Source organism: Gopherus evgoodei, chromosome 2, assembly GCF_007399415.2.
Source record: "Gopherus evgoodei ecotype Sinaloan lineage chromosome 2, rGopEvg1_v1.p, whole genome shotgun sequence".
In the NCBI taxonomy this organism is placed as follows: domain Eukaryota; kingdom Metazoa; phylum Chordata; order Testudines; family Testudinidae; genus Gopherus; species Gopherus evgoodei.
Window position 1 is genome coordinate 298,977,721 of NC_044323.1, and position 23,490 is coordinate 299,001,210.

General features: G+C 50.2%; 1 protein-coding gene across 26 annotated transcripts in view; it reads left to right on the forward strand.

Annotated features, from left to right (window-relative positions):
- SCRIB (scribble planar cell polarity protein) overlaps nt 1-23,490 on the forward strand; it is a 234,895-nt gene that overhangs the window by 138,795 nt on the left and 72,610 nt on the right. The window lies entirely within an intron of this gene.

The window sequence follows — 23,490 nt, forward strand, 5'->3', positions numbered from 1 at the left end:
GGAGTGGTAAATAATGGAGAGGAGAGATCTTTGACTCACAACCATATGGATTTATTGGTAAACTGGACACAAGCAAACAATATGCATTTTAATGTGACTAAATGTAAATGTTTACATCTAGGATCAAAGAATGTAGACCACATTTATGGGACAAATCAATCCTGAAACCAGTACAGAGAATAGAATTCACTAGAGCAGTCCTGGTGGGAAGGCCCATTGAGTGGAGCTTAGTTCTGAAACTAAAAGCTCATCCTGTCACCACAGTGCATAGGTGCCTTTGGCTTTTGGGAGACATGGCAACGTTTACCTTTATAGTACAGCATGCCAGACTATACCTCAGGAAGTGACAAGGATGGCTAGTTTGTTGCATGCCCCGAGTCATCATCTAAACAGGATGGTTCTTCTTTGAGTGATTGCTCATGTGTATTCCACAGTAGGTGTGTGTGCTTGCCACGTGCACCGGTGCCAGAAGTTTTTCCCTCAGCAGTACCCGTAGGGGGAGCGCTGCTGCAGCCCCTGGAGAGGCACCGCTATAGCACGCTATAAGGGAAGCCACGCGCTCCCCACACCCTCAGTTCCTTCTTGCCACCAGTGACCGTGCATCGGAACTACTCTCTCCAGATTTTCTGCAGCTCATCTCAAATCTCGGTTGTTCAGTAGTACCTGTTCCAGTTACTTAGTAAAAGTTCTAGTTTAGTTAGTTATTCTTCAGGCCGGGGCATGCTCCGGGCCCCAGGGTTTAAATCATGCGAGTCTTGCAAGCGTTCAATGCCCAGGGGTGACCCACACACCGACTGTCTCCGCTGCCTGGGTGAATTGCACATCAGTGACCGCTGTAAAATCTGCAGGTCCTTCAAACCCAGGATGAAAAAAAAAGAGAGACACATTAGACTTTGGGCCCTTCTCATGGAGTCAGCACTGGCTCCTACCCTGGTGCGCCAAGCGGAATTGGCACTGGGTACTTTGTCTTCGACGTGTGGCAATCCCCCGGCACCTACCGGTGGCTGGCGCTGCTCTCCGTCAAAAAAGCAGAGGAAGGCTTCATCATCTCAGAAGCCTAGAGAGAAGACACAGGGAGAGGCTAGACCTAGGTCGGGCAGCCCTAGTTCCTTCCCCCACCCCTCGGGCTCTAGAGCTCCGACTCAGGTTGAGTGGAGCAGCCTGGTTGCGTTGACTCAGACCTCTCAGCTGAAGTCCGCATGCCTTTGACACCGGAGGCCCCGCAGGCGGCCAAAGATATTATGACCCTGCAGGTTCCTGGGGCACCGTCAGCACCTGGACCCTGCTCTAGAGGCAAGCCGCTGCTGGGGTCTCATCAGCCAACGCTGACCTGATGCAAATCCCAGTCAGGAGACCGCTCTCGGGACTGCTCATCGCCCAGCATCCTGTCGGGACACAGCGCCCAGCCTCCACTCTCGTCACCCTCCAGTTTATCTGGCAGGGTGCCATTGGAGCACAGTTCTGGGCACCGCTCCACGGCGAGTACAGACTATCAGCGTGACAGGCTCCAATTCCGTAGATGCTCCTCTTGGCGCAGCTACCGGAGCCGCTTCCAGCACAGACGCTGTCTCCAATCATGCTCCAGCTGTCGCATGTCGAGGCACCATGCCCACCACTCCCGGCGGGGATCGTCAGCTCGGCGTCGTTGCGGATCCAGGAGTTGAAGCATCTCGAGGAGTAGCAGCTCGAGTGGCACCGTTCCTCTACGTTGGTGCTCTAGTCCCGTGGCAGACGCCATGCTTGGTACCACCGCCCGTACCGCTCGCACGGCACCGACAGGTCGTTGGTAACCCAGACCTCGACCTACATGCAGTACCCTTTGCTCCAGCCAGGCCAACCCGACCAGCTGGTGCTGCCAGTGGCAATGGCAGGGACCCCTGTGGCAGAGCCAGTGGTGCCAGTGGACCCCCTAGCTCCCCATGCATGCCGAGCAAGGCCCTCGATCGATAGCAGGAGCATTGGAGACTCCGTCAGCCGCACTGTCCAGACCTCTGAGGGATAGATCAGCGGGTCACGGTTCCTCGGCACCACACGAGGAGTCTGATCAAGGGGTGGACCCTGTGGCAGCAGCCGACATGCAGAACCTGATACTGGTCCCCCTCCCCCGCACCGGATGACAAGATCACAGCTCCAGCCCCCTCCATACCGCAGGAGGACTTCAGGGCCCATCAGGAGCTGCTAAAGCAAGTAGCATCTAGTCTCCATCTCCAAGCTGAGGAGATGGAGCAACCTTTGGACTCGGTGTTTAATGTGCTCTTATCCTCAGCACCGGGCAGAATGGCCCTCCCGCTCCATGAAGGGCTGGCCAACATCTCTAATGCCCTTTGGCAAACACCGGCCTCCCTGGCCCCAATATAAAAAAAGGTGGAGCACAAATACTTGATGTCCACAAAGGGGCATGAATACCTCTATACTCACCCAGCCCCCAACTCCCTAGTGGTGGAATCTGTAAACCACAGGGAAAGACAACAGCAACCAGGACTTGCACCCAAGAATAAAGACTCCAAAAGACTGGACTCATTTGGCAGAAAGCTTTATTCGTCCACCAGCTTCCAGCTCCGGATAGCCAACCACCAGGCCCTCCTCAGTAGATATGAGTTTAACTTGTGCCAAAATTCAAGCCCTCCCTTCCAGAGGCCAAAAGGAAGGAATTCAAGTAGCTGGTGGAGGAGGGCGCTGCTGCCGCAAAGGCTGCTTTGCAGGCGGCGTTGGATGCAACTGACACGGCTGCTCGATCCATGGTCTCTGCGGTGTCCATGCGTAAGGCATCATGGCTACTGCTATCCGGGCTCTACATGGAGGCGCAGTCCACGATGCAGGATCTTTCCTTTGATGGCAAGGACCTGTTCACGGAACAAATAGACGTGAGGCTCCATGGCATGAAGGACTCACGTACCACCCTTCAAACCTTTGGGCTCTATGTCCTGCCCAAGGAAAAGCCTAAGGCACAAGCCTTCGTCCCTGCGCCCCAGCCAGATACGAGCCCACCTACAAGAGGTCCAAAACTCAGAAGAGGTGACCTCAGAGGCAGTCTCGCTCTGCCCCGCAGCCTGGGCCCTCTAGGGGCAAGCAGCAGGGCAAGAGACGGTTTTGACTGGCTGCGAAATGGTACCCCGGTGACCCCCGAAGGGACCCTTCCACCAATAAAGTTAGTTTTCAGCAACCACTTGTCTGTGTTCCTTGTGGAATGGTCCTGAATAACATTGGACCATTGGGTCTTCAGCACCATTTCCCAGGGTTACATGCTACAATTTGTCTCATTCCCTTGGACGGCAGGGGGGACCCCTCGCATTTACCCTGCTACAGCAGAAAGTGGGTCGGCTCCTCAGCCTGAGAGCCGTGGAGAAGGTTCCATGGGAATTCCGGGGGAAAGCTCCCATTACTTCCTGATCCCCAAGGCGAAAGGGGGGCTCAGACCCATCCTGGATCTGCGAGGCCTCAATTGGTTCATGGCAAAATGCCAGTTCCGCATGGTCTCTCTGGCATGTATCATTCCCTTCCTGGACCCTGGTGACTGGTATGCGGCCCTGGACCTTCAGGATGCATACTTCCATATCCACATATTCGAGGGGCACAGACACTTCCTACACTTCCTAGTGGGACAGGACTACTACCAATTTATGGTCCTTCCCTTTGGCCTGTCCACCGTGCCCAGGGTATTCACAAAGTGTATGGTGGTAGTGGCGGCCTACCTCAGACACCAAGGGGTACAGATATTCCCCTATCTAGATGACTGGCTGCTTGAGGGCAGCTCGCGGTCCCAGGTACGCAACCACGTGAACCTGCTCTTGGCCACATATGCCAAACTAGGCCTCCTAGTAAACAAGGCCAAGTCGAGACTGGTCCCAATGTAGCGCATAGAATTCATAAGCCCTCTCCTGGATGCCTCCAAGGCCACAGCCTCCCTTCCCATGAACAGGTTCCGGATCCTGAAGGGGCTTATAACCTTGGTCATGGAGTTCCCCGTTACCACGGCCAGGGCATGCCTGCAGCTCCTGGGCCACATGGCAACATGCACGTATGTGGCCCGCCACGCCAGGCTTCTTATGAGGCTCCTCCAGCTCTGGTTGGCCTCAGAGTTCTCCCAGGCCAGGGACAAACTGGACAAAGTCCTCTCGGTACCAGCATGGGTGATCGCCACGCTACAGTGCTGGTCCTGCCTGGTCAATATGCTCCAGGGAATTCCCTTCTGGGACCCGACCCTGTCGCTGGATCTAGTGTCCGATGCATCAGACTTGGGCTGGGGGCTCACATAGGGACCTCACGGACCCAAAGTTTGTGGTCCACCGGAGAGCTGTCCCTTCACATAAATGTCAGGGAACTCAGGGTAATACATTTAGCCTGCGTGACGTTCAGCTCGCAGCTACGTGACAAGGTGGTCAGAGTACTCACGGACAACACCACTGCGATGTTTTATATCAACAGGCAAGTCGGGGCAAGGTCCTCGGCCCTCTGCCAGGAAGCCTCAGCCTCTTGAGAGTTTTGTATAGCCTACGACATCTCCCTGAAGGCTTTTCACCTGCCAGGTGCCAACAACACGCAGGCCGATTGCTTGAGAAGGGTTTTCTCCTCCCAACACAAGTGGTCACTTCACCCGGAGGTCACTCATCAACTCTTCTGGGCACTCCCCAAGTGACCCAACAGAACCGCCATTGCCATAGGTTCTGCTCCGGGGGTAGGGGAGGAACCTGATCTCGGATGCCTTCCTCCTGTCATGGTCGGGTCAACTCCCTTACGCTTTCCCCCCGTTTCCTCTCATTGCCAAGGTCCTGGAGAAGGTAAAAACGGACAAGGCACCCGTCCTTTTGATCACCCCAGCGTGGTCCTGACAGCATTGGTACAGGACCCTCGTAGGCTTACTCGTGGCCCCTCCCTGGTCGTTGCCACTCCGCTCAGACCTACTCTTCCAGGGCCAAGGCCGCTGCCTCCGCTCCAATCTGGCCAGGCTCCATCTGACAATGTGGCTGATCAGTGCGTAGATGTGGAGGAGAGAATGTATTCGGAGGGGGTCAGGCATGTCCTCGAAAATAGGAAGCCATCCACGCACCAAGCCTACCTGGCAAAGTGGTCCCAATTCTCCAGGTGGGTGTGCGAGCGGGGTGTTTCCCCAACATCTGCCCCACTCCAACTTATCCTTGAATACCTGCTTCACCTTAGAACTCAAGACCTAGCCTCTTCCTCTGTCAGGGTGCACCTGGCTGCTATTTCGGTGTTCCATCCGTTGGTCCAGGGCTGCTCAGTTTTCTCCCATGCCATGAACAGGCGTTTCCTCAAGGTGCCAGATTGGTCCTTCCCTTATGATAGGACCCGTATCCCTCAGTGGGATCTAAATTTGGTGCTATCCTGCCTTACGGGGCTCCCATTTGAACCCCTGGCCACAGGCTTGTGGTCTTACCTTTCCTGGATGGTAGCCTTCCTCGTGGCCATCACGTCAGCCCGGCAGGTCTTGGAGCTCAGGGCCCTGACCTGCGACTCCCCCGTACACTGTCTTTCACAAGGACAAGGTTCAGCTCCGCCCACATCCTGCATTCCTCCCTAAGGTGGTCTCTGTCTTTCACATGAGACAGGACATCTTCTTACTTGTCCTCTGCCCTAAGCTGCATACCTCTAACGAGGAACCCTACCTCCATGTGCTTGACGTGCGCAGGGCTGTGGCCTTTTATTTGGGCCGGACTAAGCTGTTCCGCAGGTCTTCGCAACTCTTTGTTGCTTCGGCCGAGTGCATGAGGGGCCAACCGATCTCCACCCAGAAGCTTTCCCAGTGGATTACATCGTGCATCCAGACATGCTACAACCTAGCAGGGGTTCCCACACCACCTATTGTAAGGGCTCACTCGACAAGGGCTCAGGCCTCAACAGCTGCTGTTGTGGCCCATGTCCCTATCCAGGACATCTCTAGAGCCGCTACCCGGTCCTCAGTACACACGTTCCCATCGCACTATGCGATCATCTCCCACACCAGGGATGATGCCGTTTTCGGTAGGGCTGTACTCCAGCCAGAGAATCTGTGAACTCCTACCCACCTCCATCAGACATAGCTTGTAATCACCTACTGTGGAATACACATGAGCAAGCACTCGAAAGGACAATTACCTGTTCCTTAACTGGCATTCTTCGAGATGTGTTGCTCAGGTGTATTCCACATCCTTCCCTCCTTCCCCACTGTCGGAGTTGGTCCAGCAAGAAGGAACTGAGGGTGGGGGGAGCATGCGGCTCCCCTTAGAGCACGCTATAGCAGCGCCACTCCAGAGGTCGCAGCAGCGCTCCCCCTAGGGGTACTGCTGAGGGAAAAACTTCCAGCACTGGTGTACATGGCGAGCATGCACACCTGCGACATGAGCAACATCTCGAAGAACGCCAGTTACGGAACAGGTAACTGTCCTTTTGAATACCAATGTTAGTTTTGCCACCTCTGGACTTATGGACAGACCCTCTGAATGTTTGTTTGGGGGTTCCTTTTGTTCCCCCACAACCAACACTACAGTAGTCACGGATGCATTTTCCCTGTGATGCGAGGTGTGCATGGGGTCCCTGCAGACTCAAAGTCTGTGGTCTTCTCAAGATCTGAAAACTCATAAATGTCAGGGAATTGCAAGCTGTCCATCTAGCCTGTTCAGCCTTCCTTCCCACATAGTGAGGGAAAAATCTGCTGGTGGTAACAGACTACACAGCAACTATGTTTTAAGTAAACTGGCAAGGAGGATCACATTCAACTTAGCAATGCCAAGAGGTGATTCGCTTGTGAGGGTTTTGCATAGCCAATTGAGCCCAGGTTTGTTGATGGATGCATTCCTGCTATCCTGGAAAAACTCCTTTCTGTATGCCATCCCTCTGATTCCGTTACTGCCCAGAGTCTTGTCCAAGACCATGCTCACCTCATACTTACAGCACCAGCCTGGCCTTGGCAACACTGGTATTTGACCCTACTAATCTTGTCAGTCAGACCTCCACTATCTTTCCCATTGGCTCTAGATGTGATTTCCCAGGGCCATGGGTTCCTGCTTCACCCCAGTCTGCAAGTCCTTCGCTTCATAGTGTGGATACTTCATAGTTAACACTGTTGGAAAGGGCATGCTCTAAAGATGTACAGAAAGCATGCTGAATAGTAGAAAACCTTCAGCTAGTAGAAAACTTTCAGCTACTTACCTGGAAAAATGGAAGTGTTTTTCCATCTGGTCCTCACAGAATCTCCAGAGCAGGATTCCATCAATCGTATATTGGCTCAAACCCATCAAAGCCTGGCAGTTAGTTCTATCACAGCACATTTGGCAGCTATTTCTGCATTTCACCTCTTGTGGATAATGGATCTCTTTTTCCCAACCCCCTTCACCACCGAATTTCTAAAGGGATCAGATAGATTATACTCACAGATGCAAGAACCTATTTCCCAGTGGCATCTGGCCTGGTGTTGGCAAAATTAATGGGGCCACCTTTTGAACCTCTTGAAACTTGCTTCCTTATTCACCTCTCTATGAAAGTATCATTTTTAATTATGATAACTTGGGTGAGGAGGGTGGGTGATTTGAAAGCATTAGTGTCAGAGCCTTCATATGTGATTTTTCAGAAGGATAAAATCTTTCTTCACCCTCACCTGAAGTTTTGAAAAGGATGATATTCAGTTTTTACATTAACCAGGAAATTTATTTTCCAACTTACTTCCTGAAGTCTCACACTCAGAAAGATGAGGAGAAACTTCATTATTTAATTTTGAGAAGAGCTTTAGCCTTCTACTTGGACCACACTAAATTTTTTCGGTCCTCAACACAGTTGTTTATTGCAGTTGCAGACAGAATGAAAGGCCAGATGGTTTCCACTCAGAGGATTTCCTCATGCATTTCTTCATGCATTTGTTTATGGTACCACTTGGCAAATGTGACTCCACCAGCTAGAGTGCTGGCCCATTGACTGGAGCAAATGCCTATTCGGGAAATTTGCAAAGCAGCAACTTCATTATCAGTCCACACCTTTGCTACTTGTTATGCCATTTCCCATCAATCCAGGAATGATGCTAGTTTCAGATGAGTTATTCTCCATTCACATGCCGACCTCCAGGATAATCTGCTTGTGAGACGTGCAATCACCCAAAGAAGAAACAACGGTTCTTCTTCAAGTGCTGGTCCCTATGTGTATTCCACATGTGGGGATATGCATGCACACCATGCGCCCAAGTCCAGGGATTTTAACAAGCAGTGTCCATTGGCCTACACATGCACAATTGATCTTATGCTCCCAAGTGAGGGTATGAAAGGGAGTATGGGTCGATGCCCCCTCACTTCTTTCTTACCACCTCATGGCCTGAGTCAGAATCCAGTGTCTTCTCCTGCTTCAGCCTTTCAGAAGACCTGTAAATAAAATAGTAAATAGTTATTCTTTTAGCTTGGTACAGTTAATTTTTGTATACTTAGTGTAGTTTGTTTCCCCAGCCCGGGAACTGCCTCTCTGTGACCAGGGGTATGCCTAGAGTCCCAGGCTTCAAAAACTGCATTTCTTGCCGTTGATCCTTTGTCAGTGATGAACACCAATGCTGCCTCTACTGTCTTGGTGAGACACACATTTCGGTGAAGTGCAGCATTTGTCACTCGTTGCCACTGAGAATGCACGAAGCCTGTGAGCTTTGCCATAGAAAACTCTTAATGGAGAAGGCCATGAGGCCCCTCTCTGATCTGGGCCAGGGAGACCCACCCTGAACGTCAGCCTCACCAAAGGAGCAGCATGTCTCCAAGCAACTGCTTAGGCGAGGAGCCCTTTGTTTCTAAGCCCAAAGATATTGCAGGTGTAATGGTGTGGGATTCACTCCTGCAGTGCCTCCTGCTGGTCGTCTTGAAAATTAGCTCTCCAGCCTCCGGAGTGCCCTCTGCAGGCTGGTGTCCTGCTGCCGCTTGGCCCTGTGTCCCTCCCAGACAACCTTTTATCTGGGTGCTGCCCCCAGGCAGTACCCCTACAGTTTCTGTGGGTCTCCCCACTCAGGGGAACCCCCACCCACTATCCCCACCTCTCCTCAGTATTTGGCTACTGCCAGTCACCATCTAGCCCCCACTCACTGGGGCAGACTGCCGTGTCTCAGCCATTCATCATAGGCAAGGGGGGGTTGTACCTGCTGCCTCAGCCTACCCATGGGCTGCTCTCTGCAACCCCAGTACCCAGTTGGCCTTAGATTAGGCTGCAGCCTGGGGTTTTCCAGGCCGGAGCTCCCCGGCTCCCTCCGCCTTCCCCTAGTCCTGCTACCCCCAAGTACCTTCTCAACTCCCTAGCAGCCAGGCCATTCTCCCTCTACAAACAGAGAGAGTATCAGTGCTCCTGGCTCAAAGCCTTTTTATAGAAGCCTGCTGTGGTCTGTTTGGGGCATGGCTCCCAGCTGTGCCTACTTCCCCAAACAGCCTGGGAGCTGCTTGTCCTAGCCACAGCCCTCTGCTTGGCTGTTCTAAGCCCCTCAGGGCAGGAGCGGGTGACCACCCCACTACAGCAGGGCTTCTCTCCATGAGAGCAGGGAACACTCTTGTGGGCATAAGGACAAATCCTCAATGAGGGAAATTATTAGTTAAATTGAAGAAGATGGGGATTAATATGAGAATTGAAAAGTGAATAAGGAACTGGTTAAAGGGGTGAGTACATTGGGTCATGCTGAAAGGTGAACTGGCAGGCTGGAGGGACATTACAAGTGGCATTTCTCAGGGATCGGTCTTGAGACCAATCTTATTTAACATTTTTGGTACTAACCTTGGCACAAAAAGTGGGAATGTGCTAATAAAATTTGTGTGTGACACAAAGTTGGGAGGTATTGCCAATAGGGAGGAGGACAGGAATATCATAGAAGATCTGGATGACCTTGTAAACTGGATTGATAGAAATGGGATGAAATTTAATACAAAGTGTACGATCATGCATTTAGGGACTAACAACAACTGGGGACTTATCAGTTGGAAGTGACAGAGGAGAAGAAAGACCTGAGTGTATTGACTGATCACAGTATGACTATGAGCTGTCAATGTGATGTGGCAATGAAAAAGTCTAACACAGTCCTAGGATTCATCAGGTGAGATATTTCCAATAGAGACAGGGAAGTGTTAGTACCATTATACAAGGCACTGGTGAGACCTCATCTGGAATACTGTGTGAATTCTAGTCTCTCATGTTTAAGAAAAATGAATTCAAACTGGAACAGGTGCAAAGAAGGGTTACTAGGATGATCCGAGGAATGGAAAACCTGCCTTATGAGAGGAGACTCAAAGAGCTTGACTTGTTTAGCCTAACCAAAAGAAGGCTGAGGGGAGATATGATTGCTCTCTATAAATACATCAGAAGAATAAAGACCAGGGAGGGAGAGGAGTTATTTAAGTTAAGCACCAACATGGGCACAAGAATAAATGGATATAAACTGGCCATCAACAAGTTTAGGCTTGAAATTAGATGAAGGTTTCTAAGAGTGAAGTTCTGGAGCAGCTTTCCAAGGGGAGCAGTGGGGCACAAAACCTAACTGGCTTCAAGACCAAGCTTGGTAAGTTTATGGAGGGGATGGTATGATGAGACTGCCTACAATGGCATGTGGTCCATCAGCAACTGCTGGTAGCAAAAATCCCCAATGGCTAGGGATGGGACACTAGATGATTGCAGAGAATTATTTCCCAGGTATCTGCCTGGTGTGTCTTGCTCACATGCTCAGGGTTTAACTGATCACCATATTGGGGTTGAGAAGGAATTTTCCCATAAGTTAGATTGGCTGAGACCCTTGGGGGTTTTTGCCTTCCTTTGCAGCATGGGACGTAGGTCACTTGCAGGTATCAACTAGTAAATGGTGAATTCTCTGTAACTTGAAGTCTTTAAACCATGATTTGAGGACTTCAGTAACTCATCCAGAGGTTAGGGCATATTTCAGGAGTGGGTGAGGTACTGTGGCCTGCAGAGTGCAGGAGATCAGACTAGATGATCACGATGGTCCCTTCTGACTTTAAAGTCTGTGAGGTCTGTTCATAAGAGACAGTTCTTCCCCAAGCCCATCAAGGTCGAGCAAGCCCTTACACACAGATCCTAAGGAACTGGCTTAGCAAAAAAAAAAAAAAATTAGGCTGGAGGGTAAAGACCTTAGGAAGAAGGATGTGCTGGTTCCATTGGTGACTTTGGTACTGAAGCATAAGGACCATAATCCACCAGTTCCACCCACAAGTGCCGCTCCAGATTCTACAGTACTGAAGCATCTGCCCAAAGAGCACACCACAACCAGGGATGCACCAGTACTGTTGGTACCATCAGAACTCCCTGCACACTGGGGTACACAGAGACCTACACAACACCAGAGGATATCTTCCTGCCCTACCTGCAGTCTCTCCTCTTCTCTGGCCTAGCCCTCCTGAGGGACATTACTACATGGAAGATGATACTGCTTCGATGTCCCAGGAGCCATCTCACTTACAATCATAAGCCAGGATTGCCTGAGTACCAATGGCTCCACCATTCCAACAGGAGCAATTTTCAGATTTGGACAAATCTGAGGAGCCAGTCCCTCCTTTATCCCTATGGAGAGAGCCAAGCCTCGACAGGTGATCCAGGACTCTTAGTCTCTACCCTTATGGACACAACCTCCCTATCCAGCACCATTAAGGCGCCACTCCAGGGGGCTCCACAGCCGACCCACCAGGTGTTGCTAGGGAAAAAAATTCTCCAATGATCGTGCATGCAGCGCATGCACACCTAATTGGAATGGATATGAGCAACACATCTTAAAGAACAACAGTTGCAAAGGTGAGTAACGGTCTTTTACCAGTCCCTGCTAGCTAAATAGGACTTTAATAACTACTCTAGGCTGGAGCGTTTCAGGACGAACTTTCCTCTGAGGATGGAGCCCAGCTCCTCTCCCTTCTAGAGAAAGGCAAGTTGGTAGCAAAAATGGCTCTTCAGGCTGCAGCTGATGCAGCAGATACAGCATCCAGAAGCTTGGCCTCTGGTATTATTATGGGGAGGATGTGTGGTTGTAAACCTCTCTCTTCAAGAGGGATGTGGTTCGTGGCTATCATCACAAAGTACACATATTTTCATATAGACATTCACCCCTCCCACAAGAGGTTACTATAGTTTACAGTGGGCTGGGAGCATTTCCAATTTTGAGTCCTCCCCTTTGGACTAGTAATGGCACCCAGAGTGATTATGAAAGCTTTCTCCAAGGTAGTGGCCCAGATGAGCCATCAGGGCTACATAGTGTTTCCATATCTTGAAGAATGGCTCCTGGTAGGTCACTCTGTCAGGAGGGCTGGTTGGCTATTTAATTCCATGTTCAAGGTCTTGCAGCCTTGTGGGTTCATACAAACTGAGAAAAGTCTGTTTTATCCCCCACGAGGACAATAAACTTTATTAACAGGGCTCTGTTTCTGCAAGAGCTTTCTTCCTTTCAGAAAGGTTTCAAACTATGCACAACCTAATTCTTTGATTTCCCGCAGATCGAGGACTACAGTGTAAATGTGCCTATTGCTTCTAGGTCATATGGCACACCCTTTGCCATGCTTCATCTACATTGCCTGCAGGCCTGGCTCAATTTGGTCCACTTGCCCAACAAATCACATCAACTTTAAGGTGACCATTCCTACCAGGATCACCTCCTTCTTCTTCGAGTGCTTGCTCATATCCATTCCAATTAGGTGTGCATGCGCCGCGTGCATGTTCGTCGGAAGATTTTTACCCTAGCAACACCCGGCGGGTCAGCAGGGCGCCCCCTGGTGTGGCGGCACTGTGGCACCGGATATATATCCCTGCCAACCCATCCGCTCCTCAGTTCCTTCTTACCACCCGTGTCGGTCGTTGGAACAGTGGAGCGTGGCTTAGCTGATCTCCACTTCCCTAGCTGTTCACCGTTCTAGTACTTATTGTATATATAGTTGTATAGTTATAGTTGTAGTTTATACTTTATTAACCTTTATTAACGTAGTTAGTGTATATACTTAGAGGGTTGGGGATTAGCCCCTTCCCCTCTCCCGGTGCCCAGGCCCATGCCTGGTTCACCGGGCTTCAAACCGTGCTCAGCCTGCCACCGGCCGATGCCAACGGGAGACCCCCATGACTCCTGCCTAAAGTGCCTGGGAGAATCCCATCTCACAGATAAGTGCCGGATTTGTAAATCGTTTAAACCACGGACAAAAAAGGAGCGAGACTTTCGCCTTAAGCAGTTCCTAATGGAGGCGGGCCTCACTCCTCCAGCCTCGGCACCAAGTGCCGCACAGTCCGCACCAGGGAGAAGTGCCTCCTCGGCACCGGAGACCACCGGCACAGCCAAGACGCCCCGGCACTAGCCGTCACCAGAACAGAAGACAGCCCGTCACCACTCCCTCTCCCCGTGTGCCAAGAAGGCCAAGGCTCCTGTGGCTCCAATACCTGTGCCGCAGTCAGAGCATCAGCCAAGACCGAGTCGCCCGGCACCAACAACTGCCGCGGCACCGGCGATCCCGCCACCGTTGATTCCAACCATGCAAGAGCCCTCGAGTCCGGTGCATGACAGCTCCCCGGCACATGCTGTGGTAGAGCTTCTCTTTCCCACCACGCCAGAGACCTTTTCAACGGCGAGGGAACTCATTGCTCTAACGGAGCCCACCCTCCCTCAACCCCTGGCACCGCCGGTGCGGATTGTTGCGTTAGCGGGGAAGCCGGCCCTAGTCAGGCCACCTTCCATCGACGCCACAGGCAGGCACCACTCGAGGTCGAGGTCTTGCCAGCGTTCCCGATCTCGCCGCCGGTCCTGGTCCAGGCACCGCTCGCAGTCCCGGTACTGGTCCCCTTCTCGGTACCGGTCATACTTGCGGCACCGCTCAAGATCCCGCTCCCCGGACCAGTACTCCAGACGGTGGTCCAGCTCCCGGCACCGTTCTCGCCGCAGCTGCTCTCGCCACCGAGCTTCACGATCCTGGTCGACCTCCCGGCACTGCGCTGGTCGCAGGTCCCGGTCAACCTCTCGGCACTGGTATGACTCCCGGTACCACTCTCTGGCACGTCACGACATACGGTACCCTGCGCATGGGGCCCCTCCTCATGTGCACTCTGCTTTGCCATGGCCATCACGGCACCCATCTGAGTCTTCGCACGCTGACAGCGCCATGTATGGGGACTCAGACCCACAGATCCGTCTTCTTCAGGAGGCTCAGGGCACGGAACAAGCGCCTCAGTGGTCCTTCTGAACGCCTTGGGCATATCATCAGGCCCAAGGCGAGCGTACAGTACCATCTCGTTCGGCCCCGTCGGAACACCGAGCACCAGAGGCCACTGTTAGCCGCCCTCCTCCAGCGGGTACAGACGACTCAGCTCTGGCACCGGACCCTCAGGTGTTCCCGGACCCTGAAGTTCCTCAAGAACAGGAGTCATTGCATGATCCAGTCGTGCCGGGCCTGTCTTCCTCCTCATCACCAGACGAGGCAGTGGCTGGTACCACCTCATCGGGCCCGCCCCCGATTGACCTCCGAGCCCACCAGGACCTTCTAAGATGAGTCGCCTTAAATATCAACCTCCAAGTGGAGGACGTCCCGGAGGTGGAAGACCCGATCATAGACATATTGTCGGCAGATGCACCAACTCGCATGGCTTTGCCATTCATATGGTCTATCCAAGCCAAAGCAGACACCATTTGGCAATCTCCGGCATCTATCCCTCCTACAGCCAGAGGCGTGGAGAGGAAGTACATGGTACCCTCTAAAGGGTACGAGTATTTATATACCCATCCTCCGCCATGCTCTCTGGTCGTTCAATCTGTGAATGAGAGAGAGCGCCATGGCCAACAAGCTCCTGCCTCAAAATCGCGGGAGGCTAGAAGGATGGATCTATTAGGCCATAAAGTCTACTCCGCCGGAGGCCTCCAACTGCGAGTGGCCAACCAACAGGCCCTACTCAGCAGATACAATTATAACACCTGGCAGTCGGTGGGTAAATTCGTTGAACTAGTCCCATAGGACTCCCACCCAGAATTCTAAGCCCTTCTGGAGAAGGGGAAGAAAGTGGCACGGACTTCCCTGCAGGCCTCGCTCGACGCTGCTGATTCGGCAGCCAGAACCATGGCCTCGGGCATTACAATGAGGAGAATATCGTGGTTGCAGGTCTCGGGTCTGTCCCCCGAACTGCAACACACTATTCAGGACCTTCCGTTTGAGGGACAGGGCCTTTTCTCTCAGAAAACGGACCCTAGACTCCAGAGTCTCAAAGACAATCGAGTCATAATGCGTTCCCTGGGGATGCATAGTCCGCAAACCCAAAGATGGTCCTTCCGTACCCAGCCTCAGCGCCCTTATCCCCCGCCCAGGCCACAACAAGACCTTAACAGGAGGCATGGTCTCGGGAACCGCAGGAGACAAGCAGGTTCCCAAGGGGGCCAGAATAACGCTCCCACCAAACCATCAGCGGGACCAAAATAGAACTTTTGAAGGTGCACCCGAGAGCAGAGCACCAGTCCTTTCCCAGGATCCTCTTCAGTTCTCCAACCGCCTTTCCTCTTTCCTCCCTGCATAGGCCTAATTAACCTCAGACCGTTGGGTCCTACGCACGGTGGAATTTGGATACCGCCTTCAATTTGTTTCGCCTCCTCCCTCCCACCCGCCCTCCCCATCCCTCTTCAGGGACCCCTCTCACGAGCAATTCCTCTGGCAGGAGGTTTGCACGCTCCTCTCAATCGGAGCTATAGAGGAGGTGCCGGAGGAGTTCAGGGGCAAGGGATTTTACTCCCGATATTTCCTAATTCCCAAGGCAAAAGGAGGTCTCCATCCCATCCTAGACCTGCGCGGTCTCAGCGTCTTTCTGAAGAAGTTGAAGTTCCGCATGGTGTCATTGGGGACCATCATCCCATCCTTGGATCCCAGAGACTGGTACGCTGCTCTCAACATGAAGGATGCATACTTTCACATCTCAATTTACCCTCCGCACAGACGGTACCTATGGTTTATGGTGCACCACCAGCATTTTCAGTTTGCGGTCCTTCCGTTTGGCCTCTCCACCAGCCGCGCGCGTATTTACAAAGTGCATGGCGGTAGTGGCCACCTTTCTCCGTCGTCGGCGCATAAACGTCTTTCCTTACCTAGAGGACTGGCTGGTTCGCGGGACATCTGAGGCCCAAGTCACCAGGGATATGGCCGCCATCACGAGCCTATTCGAGCGGTTGGGCCTCATGATCAATCTAGAGAAGTCCACTCTGGTGCCCACTCAAAGAATAGAATTCATTGGGGCCATTCTAGACTCCAAGCTTGCAACAGCCTCCCTTCCGTTACCCCGGTTTCGGATGCTAGTCTCGGCCATAGAAAGCCTTCAAACTTTCCCAACGACCTCGGCCCGTACCTGCCTCAGCCTTCTCGGTCACATGGCTGCGTGCACTTTTGTAACCAAGCACGCCAAACTACGCCTGCGTCCCCTCCAAGCCTGGCTTGCCTCAGTTTACCGTCCAGGCAGGGACTCCATACACATGGTCGTCACCGTTCCTCAAACCATCTTAGGCTCCCTCAGCTGGTGGCTAACGCCTTCCCTGGTGAGCGCAGGGATGCCATTCCAACCGAGACAACCCTCAGTGTCCCTAACAATGGACGCCTCGTCTCTTGGCTGGGGGGCACACCTAGGCCATCGCCGCACGCAAGGCCTCTGGTCAGCTCAAGAGCTGTCCTTACACATAAACGTCCAGGAGCTGAGAGCAGTCCGCCTCGCCTGCCAGACGTTCCAGCAACATCTACAGGGCCGTTGTGTTCTAGTGCTTACGGACAACACAACAGCAATGCACTACATCAACAAGCAGGGCGGGACTCGATCCTCCCCCCTTTGTCAGGAGGCAATCCAACTGTGGGAATTTTGTATAGCCCACTCTATAGACCTTGTAGCATCTTTCTTCCCAGGAGTCCGGAATACTCTGGCAGACCATCTCAGCAAATCCTTTCTCACCCACGAGTGGTCGCTTCACCCGGACATTGTTCACTCCATCTTCCAGAAGTGGGGCTTTCCCCACATAGACCTGTTCGCTTCCCGCAACAACAGGAAGTGTCAGAGGTTCTGCTCCTTCCAGGGTCTCGCCCCGAGCTCAATATCGGACGCCTTCCTAATCTCTTGGGCGAACCACCTGCTTTATGCCTTTCCACCCTTCCCGATGGTGCACAGGGTTCTCGTAAAGCTTCGCAGGGACAGGGCTCGACTGATTTTGATAGCCTCTGCGGGGCCCCGGCAACACTGGTACACCACGTTACTGGACTACTCGATAGCCGACCCGATCCCCCTACCCCTCCGTCAGGACCTGATAACGCAGGACCACGGCAGGCTTCTCCACCCAGACCTGCAATCCCTCCACTTGACAGCGTGGCTCCTGCAAGGTTAACCCGATCGGAATTGCGCTGCTCTGCCCCAGTACAAGAGGTACTCCTGGGTAGCAGGAAACCCTCTACCCAGTCTATTTACTTAGCCAAGTGGAAACGATTCTCTTGCTGGTGTCTCACGTGGGATGTTGCACCTATGGAGGTTTCCATCCCCACTATTTTGGATTACCTCTGGCATCTCAAACAACAGGGCCTCGCAATCTCATCCTTGCGAGTACACTTAGCAGCTATCTCTACTTTCCACCCTGGTGAAGGCGTTTACTCCGTCTTCTCCCACCCTATGGTTTCGAGGTTCCTCAAAGGCCTTGAGCATCTATTTCCTCTTGTGCAATGCCCCGCCCCTTCCTGGGACCTCAATTTAGTTCTAACAAAATTTACATCCCCCCCGTTTGAGCCATTGGCAACCTGCTCGCTCTTATATTTGTCATGGAAGACTGCCTTCCTGGTAGCCATTACATCGGCTAGGAGAGTCTCTGAGCTTTGGGCTCTGATGGTGGACCCACCATACACGGTGTTCCACAAGGACAAGGTCCAGCTACGCCCACATCCAGCATTCCTCCCTAAAGTAGTCTCAGCCTTTCATCTCAACCAGGACATATTCCTCCCGGTCTTCTTCCCCAAACCGCATGCATCACGTACGGAGCAGAAGTTACATTCGCTTGATGTCCGTAGGGCGCTCGCCTTCTGTATTGACCGTACAAGGCCCTTCCACAAAACGCCCCAACTTTTTGTTGCAGTGGCAGACCGGATAAAAGGCCAGGCCGTTTCTACCCAGAGGATTTCGTCCTGGATAACAGCGTGCATTCGGGCGTGCTACGATCTAGCTCACGCCTCTCCGGGTCGTATTACCGCACATTTGACCAGGGCTCAGGCCTCATCGGCCGCCCTCTTAGCTCGAGTACCTATTCAGAAGATATGCCGAGCAGCTACATGGTCTTTACCTCCCATTATGCCCTGGTCCAACAATCAGAGACGATGCAGCCTTCGGCTTAACAGTCTTGCATTCTGCAGTTTCTCACTCCGACTCCACTGCCTAGATAAGGCTTGGGATTCACCTAATTGGAATGGATATGAGCAAGCGCTCGAAGAAGAAAAGACGGTTACTCACCTTCGTAACTGTTGTTCTTCGAGATGTGTTGCTCATATCCATTCCAAAACCCGCTCTCCTTCACCACGGTCGGAGTAGCTGGCAAGAAGGAACTGAGGGGTGGATGGGTCGGCAGGGGTATATATCCGGTGCCATAGCGGCGCCACACCAGGGGGCGCCCTGCCAACCCGCCGGGTGTTGCTAGGGTAAAAATCTTTCGACGAACGTGCACGCGGCGAGCACACACCTAATTGGAATGGATATGAGCAATACATCTCGAAGAACAACAGTTACAAAGGTGAGTAACCGTCTTTTCTTCATTTGGTGATCAAACCAAGGCAAGTTATGACTGGGAGTTCCCTTTTCCACTGCCACTGTCACCATTGTAACAAATGCATCCGTTCTGAGGTGAGGCACCCACCTGAACAGTCACACTGTTCAGGGCATATGGACCCCACAGGAGGCCAGACTATATATCAACATCCTGAAGCTGTGGGTACTCATCCTTGCATGCAAGGCCTTCCTCCCACTCATTCTCTCCCTCCACCTCCAAATGATGTCAGATAGTATCACCACCGTGGTCTACATAAACAAACAGGGCAAGATCTCCCTCACATGTCTGGAGGCAGTCAGGCTTTGGAACTGGTGCATCAGGCATAGCATCGCAATCCAGACAGCATATCTCCCGGGAGTTCACAACTCCTTAGCAGACAACCTCAGCAGGTGCTTCTCAGTGGACCACGAGTAGGAAATACATGACTCTATACTTACAGACGTTTTCATGCAGTGGGGCGCAACGTCTATGGAACCTCTTTGCATCACAGTCAAACAAAAAACTTCCCCTGTATTGTTCCAGAGGAGCCATACCCTGCAACTCCCAAGGCTATACTTTCCTATTACTGTGGATGAGTGGTTTCAGATATGCCTTTCCTCCCATCCTGCTGCATACACATATGCTGAGAAAAATATGTCATGATAAGGCCAATGTCGTTCTCCTAGCACCCTAATGGCCCAGATAGTTTTGGTTTCCAGAGCTTTTGTCAATGTTAGCCCACCCTCCAATCAAAATCCACCCCTTCTCAGAAGTCTTGATGCAGGGCCAAACACCTCAACCCAGGTTCTCTCCGGCTCATGGCCTGGTGTTTGGATGGGCCTTGGAAGTAGAGTGCTCTTGTTCATCCCCTGTCAAGGCTATACTTACCCACAGTAGAAAAGAATTGACCAGAACCTGTTATTTGGCTAAATGGAAACACTTCTCCGCCTGAGTGCAGCACAATCAGTCTCAGCCAGTATCTTCAAGCATCCTGTATCATTTTAGATTACCTCCTGTCGCAAAATAACACTGATATCTTGATCACCTCATTACAAGTGCACCTAGCAGCCATTCATGCCTGCCTTCCTCTCTCCAGCAGACTGGTACTCTGTCTTTAGCCACCCAACTATGACGTGGTTCATGAAGGGCCTCATCAAGGCCTTCCCGCCAGTCATTAAACCAGTACCACTATGGCATCTTAGCTGTGTGCTGTCAAAACTTTCTAGATCTCTCAGCGATATTCCATGTCCCACCTATCCAGGAAGGTGGTGTTTCTAGTGGCCATCACTTCAGCCAAGAGGATCAGTGAACTGGGACCCCTCATAATGGACCCCCTACCCTTGCAATATGTCACAAGGATAAAATACCTCTTCACCTTCACTGTAAATTTCTACCAAAGATCATCTCCAATTTCCATCTCAACCAGTTTATTCACTTACCTGTTCTTTTTCGAAATCCCCACACTTCTTCTGAAGAGAAAAGACTTCAGTCCCTCGACATCAGGCATGCACCGTCTTTTTACCTGCCAAGAACCAAGCCTATCCCATCCTCTCATTATTTTGCCCACCGATTAGGCCTAGTTTCCAACACTCCAATTTTGGTTCATTGGTTTCTGGTTCCGCACTTTTCTAGTTTAGCAGGCATGATCTTAACACGGTCCTTGAATTATATCAGGTAGGGTGACCAGATAGCAAGTGTGAAAAATCGGGATGGGGTGGAGGGCAACAGGCGCCTATGTAAGCCCCAAATATCGGGACTGTCCCTATAAAATCAGGACATCTGGTCCTCAGTAGACCTTTTGGTCTGTACTAATTTAGTCTGTCTGTCTCCCTGTTGCAACTTTTCTCATTGTGACAATGCTGCCCATGGTAGCCAGCTGAGGTCACTCAATTAGGGTGAACTGCAAACAAAACAGGGCAGACAAACCCCAAATGCTGGTGGATATTCCAATACTTAGTTTACCAAGCCAGCACAGAACAGCTTCCATAGTACCTCAGTGATTACTCAGAAGTCCAAACAACACAGTTCCCTTAAATATCTGAGGGGTAGCCGTGTTAGTCTGGATCTGTAAAAGCAGCAAAGAATCCTGTGGCACCTTACAGACTAACAGATGTTTTGGAGCATGAGCTTTCGTGGGTGAATACCCACTTCCTCAGATGCATACGTCTGTTAGTCTATAAGGTGCCACAGGATTCTTTGCTGCTTTTACAGTTCCCTTAAAGTATCCAACCTCAGGCCTCCATCCAGACACACATGTCAAACGTATGATGATAATTACTGAAAATCTTATCTCATCATGTAAAAGAAAAGGTTCTTCCAATCCCAAAGGATCAGCCACATACCCAGGTCCAATTATAACTTAGGTGTTGACCAAAATACATGCTTATAGACAATTCTTATTAACTAAACTAAAATTTATTAAAAAAAGAAAAGAGAGATAGAGTTCGTTAAAAGATCAATATACATACAGATTTGAATTCAATCCTTGAGGTTCAGACACAGCAGAAATGAGCTTATAGTTGCCAAAAGTCCTTTTAGAAATAGTCCATAGGTTATAGTCCAATGTCCATATTCAGGGTGACTCCAGTCATTGACTGGGGATCTCAATCCTTATGGCTTAAGGTTTCCCCCTCTGAAACCGAAAGCAGATCTGAGATGAAGAAGGATCATGTCGCAGGGTTCTTATGCATTTCCATGCATTTGGTCTGAGAAAACAGTAGGCTTAACTCTCCTTCTCCCAAACATCCTGGCAATTAGCACAGGGTAATTTACCCATTAAACAGTTCAGATACAGGTTACCACAACCTTCAAAGAGACATATAGACAATAATACTATTTCCCTCAAGAGTCTTCCTAAATGTTAATATTCCCTTTTTGATCTTTGAATCAAAGCTATAGCAATAGGCAAGACTTGTTTGCTTATATCACAAGACCTGAGCAAACATCTACCCTTTTACCTCTAACAATGCAGACTTGCATTTCAAAGCTCTGTTCATTTACATGTCTTCCTAACCAGTCTCTGAAGTTCGGCCATTGGTCAGGTCAGTCTGTGAGTTAATTAACTCTTTCTGACCCTGTCACCTTTCAGTTAGATATTATATTACACTCATAACGTCACACTCATCAACACTAATTATAGATTATGATGCTTTCAAACTTTCATGTACTTTTACAGTTGAGCTTACAATTAGAATAAATTTGTAGGCCCAATTATCACAACAAAGTTGAGCGGGAAGAAGAATTTACCTCATCCAGTGCACTAGAGGTCCCAATAACAACTATGTGACTATAACGAGACAATCACTACTCTCTTAAATGAATCCACACAGGAAAATGATAAAAGACAAAAACACCATATCACCCCTGAGCGAACTTTTTTCACAAAGCTATCATTCCATATCTGACCTCTTAGTCCTCATCCTCAAAGGAAACCTGTGCAACACCTTCAAAAGACAAGTCTGGGACATTAAATTCATTTCTTTGTTAGACACTAAAAATCATGGACTCAGTAAAGACACTAGATTTATGGCTTGTTACAACAACCTATGATCCACTAAGCCTCCTCTGTACTACAGCTGTAGAGGTGTTAACTGCACACTTCATTTTGTGATCTCTTACAACATGGTCACTTCTTATCTTGCAGATCTGAATAATTATAGAGGTATAAGCTTATTACCAGTATAGGGAGAAATCATGATGAAAGCAATTGTCAACAGATTAAAACCAGTTTTAGAAGTAGTAGGTGAGGAACAGTGTGGCTTCAGACCAGGCCAAAGTTGCATTGATGAGATATTCACACGCCATCAGTTGATGTAAAAAAAGTGAGAACGGAGATTGAAAAGATTTGCTATTTTCATTGACTTCACAAAGGCATTTGATTTGGTTTGGAGGGAAGCATTATAGAAAGCAGTTAAAATCATATGGAGTTCCAGATAGGATAAGTGCAATTATAAAAATTATGTATGAAAACTCCTGTAGTGCTGTACAGATTGGTGCAATATTAAACAACTGGTTCATGTCAAAGTTTGGTGTACAGTAAGCAGATATGGAATCACAGTCACTTTTCATCATATTCTTAAACTGGACATTCAGAATGGTATACAAGTCGAAGGGCATGATGATGGGTGATCTAGAATTGAGCTTTTTACCTTATGCAGATACCATATAACTAGCAGACATCCTTGAATGAATGATGGTACTCTTCTCTGCCTTGGAAGATTGGGGTGGTTGACTTGGACTTCATATAAATGGAAAAATGGGGAAGCTGATAGCGATGAGTACAAATAAGCTGTTAGGAAATACAGACAATTGACATTCTGATGTTTAAAACAATTAGCACAACAAAATCAATGTGGCCTATATTAAATGGATTAAAATCTGGTTAATGGATAGTTCACAAAAAGTAATTATACCAAAGGAATTGTTATCAAAGCAGATGTTTTAATGGGCTCTCACTGTGGTCTATTCTTGACCCAGTGCTATTCACTGTCACTATCAATGATATGGAAGAAAAAATAAAATCATTGCTAATAAAATTTGCAGATGATCCAAAAATTGGTGGTGTGGTAAATAATGATGGGGACAGGTCGCTTATATAGACCAATCTGGATCACTTGGTAAGGTGGGCTCATTTGAACAACGTGTTTTATTATAGCTAAATGCAAGATCATATATCTAAGAACAAAGAATGTAGGACTTACAAGATGTGGACTATATCCTGAAATGCAGTGACACTGTAAAGTACTTAGTGCAATGCTGTAGTTAAAATGGTGAATGTGATCCTC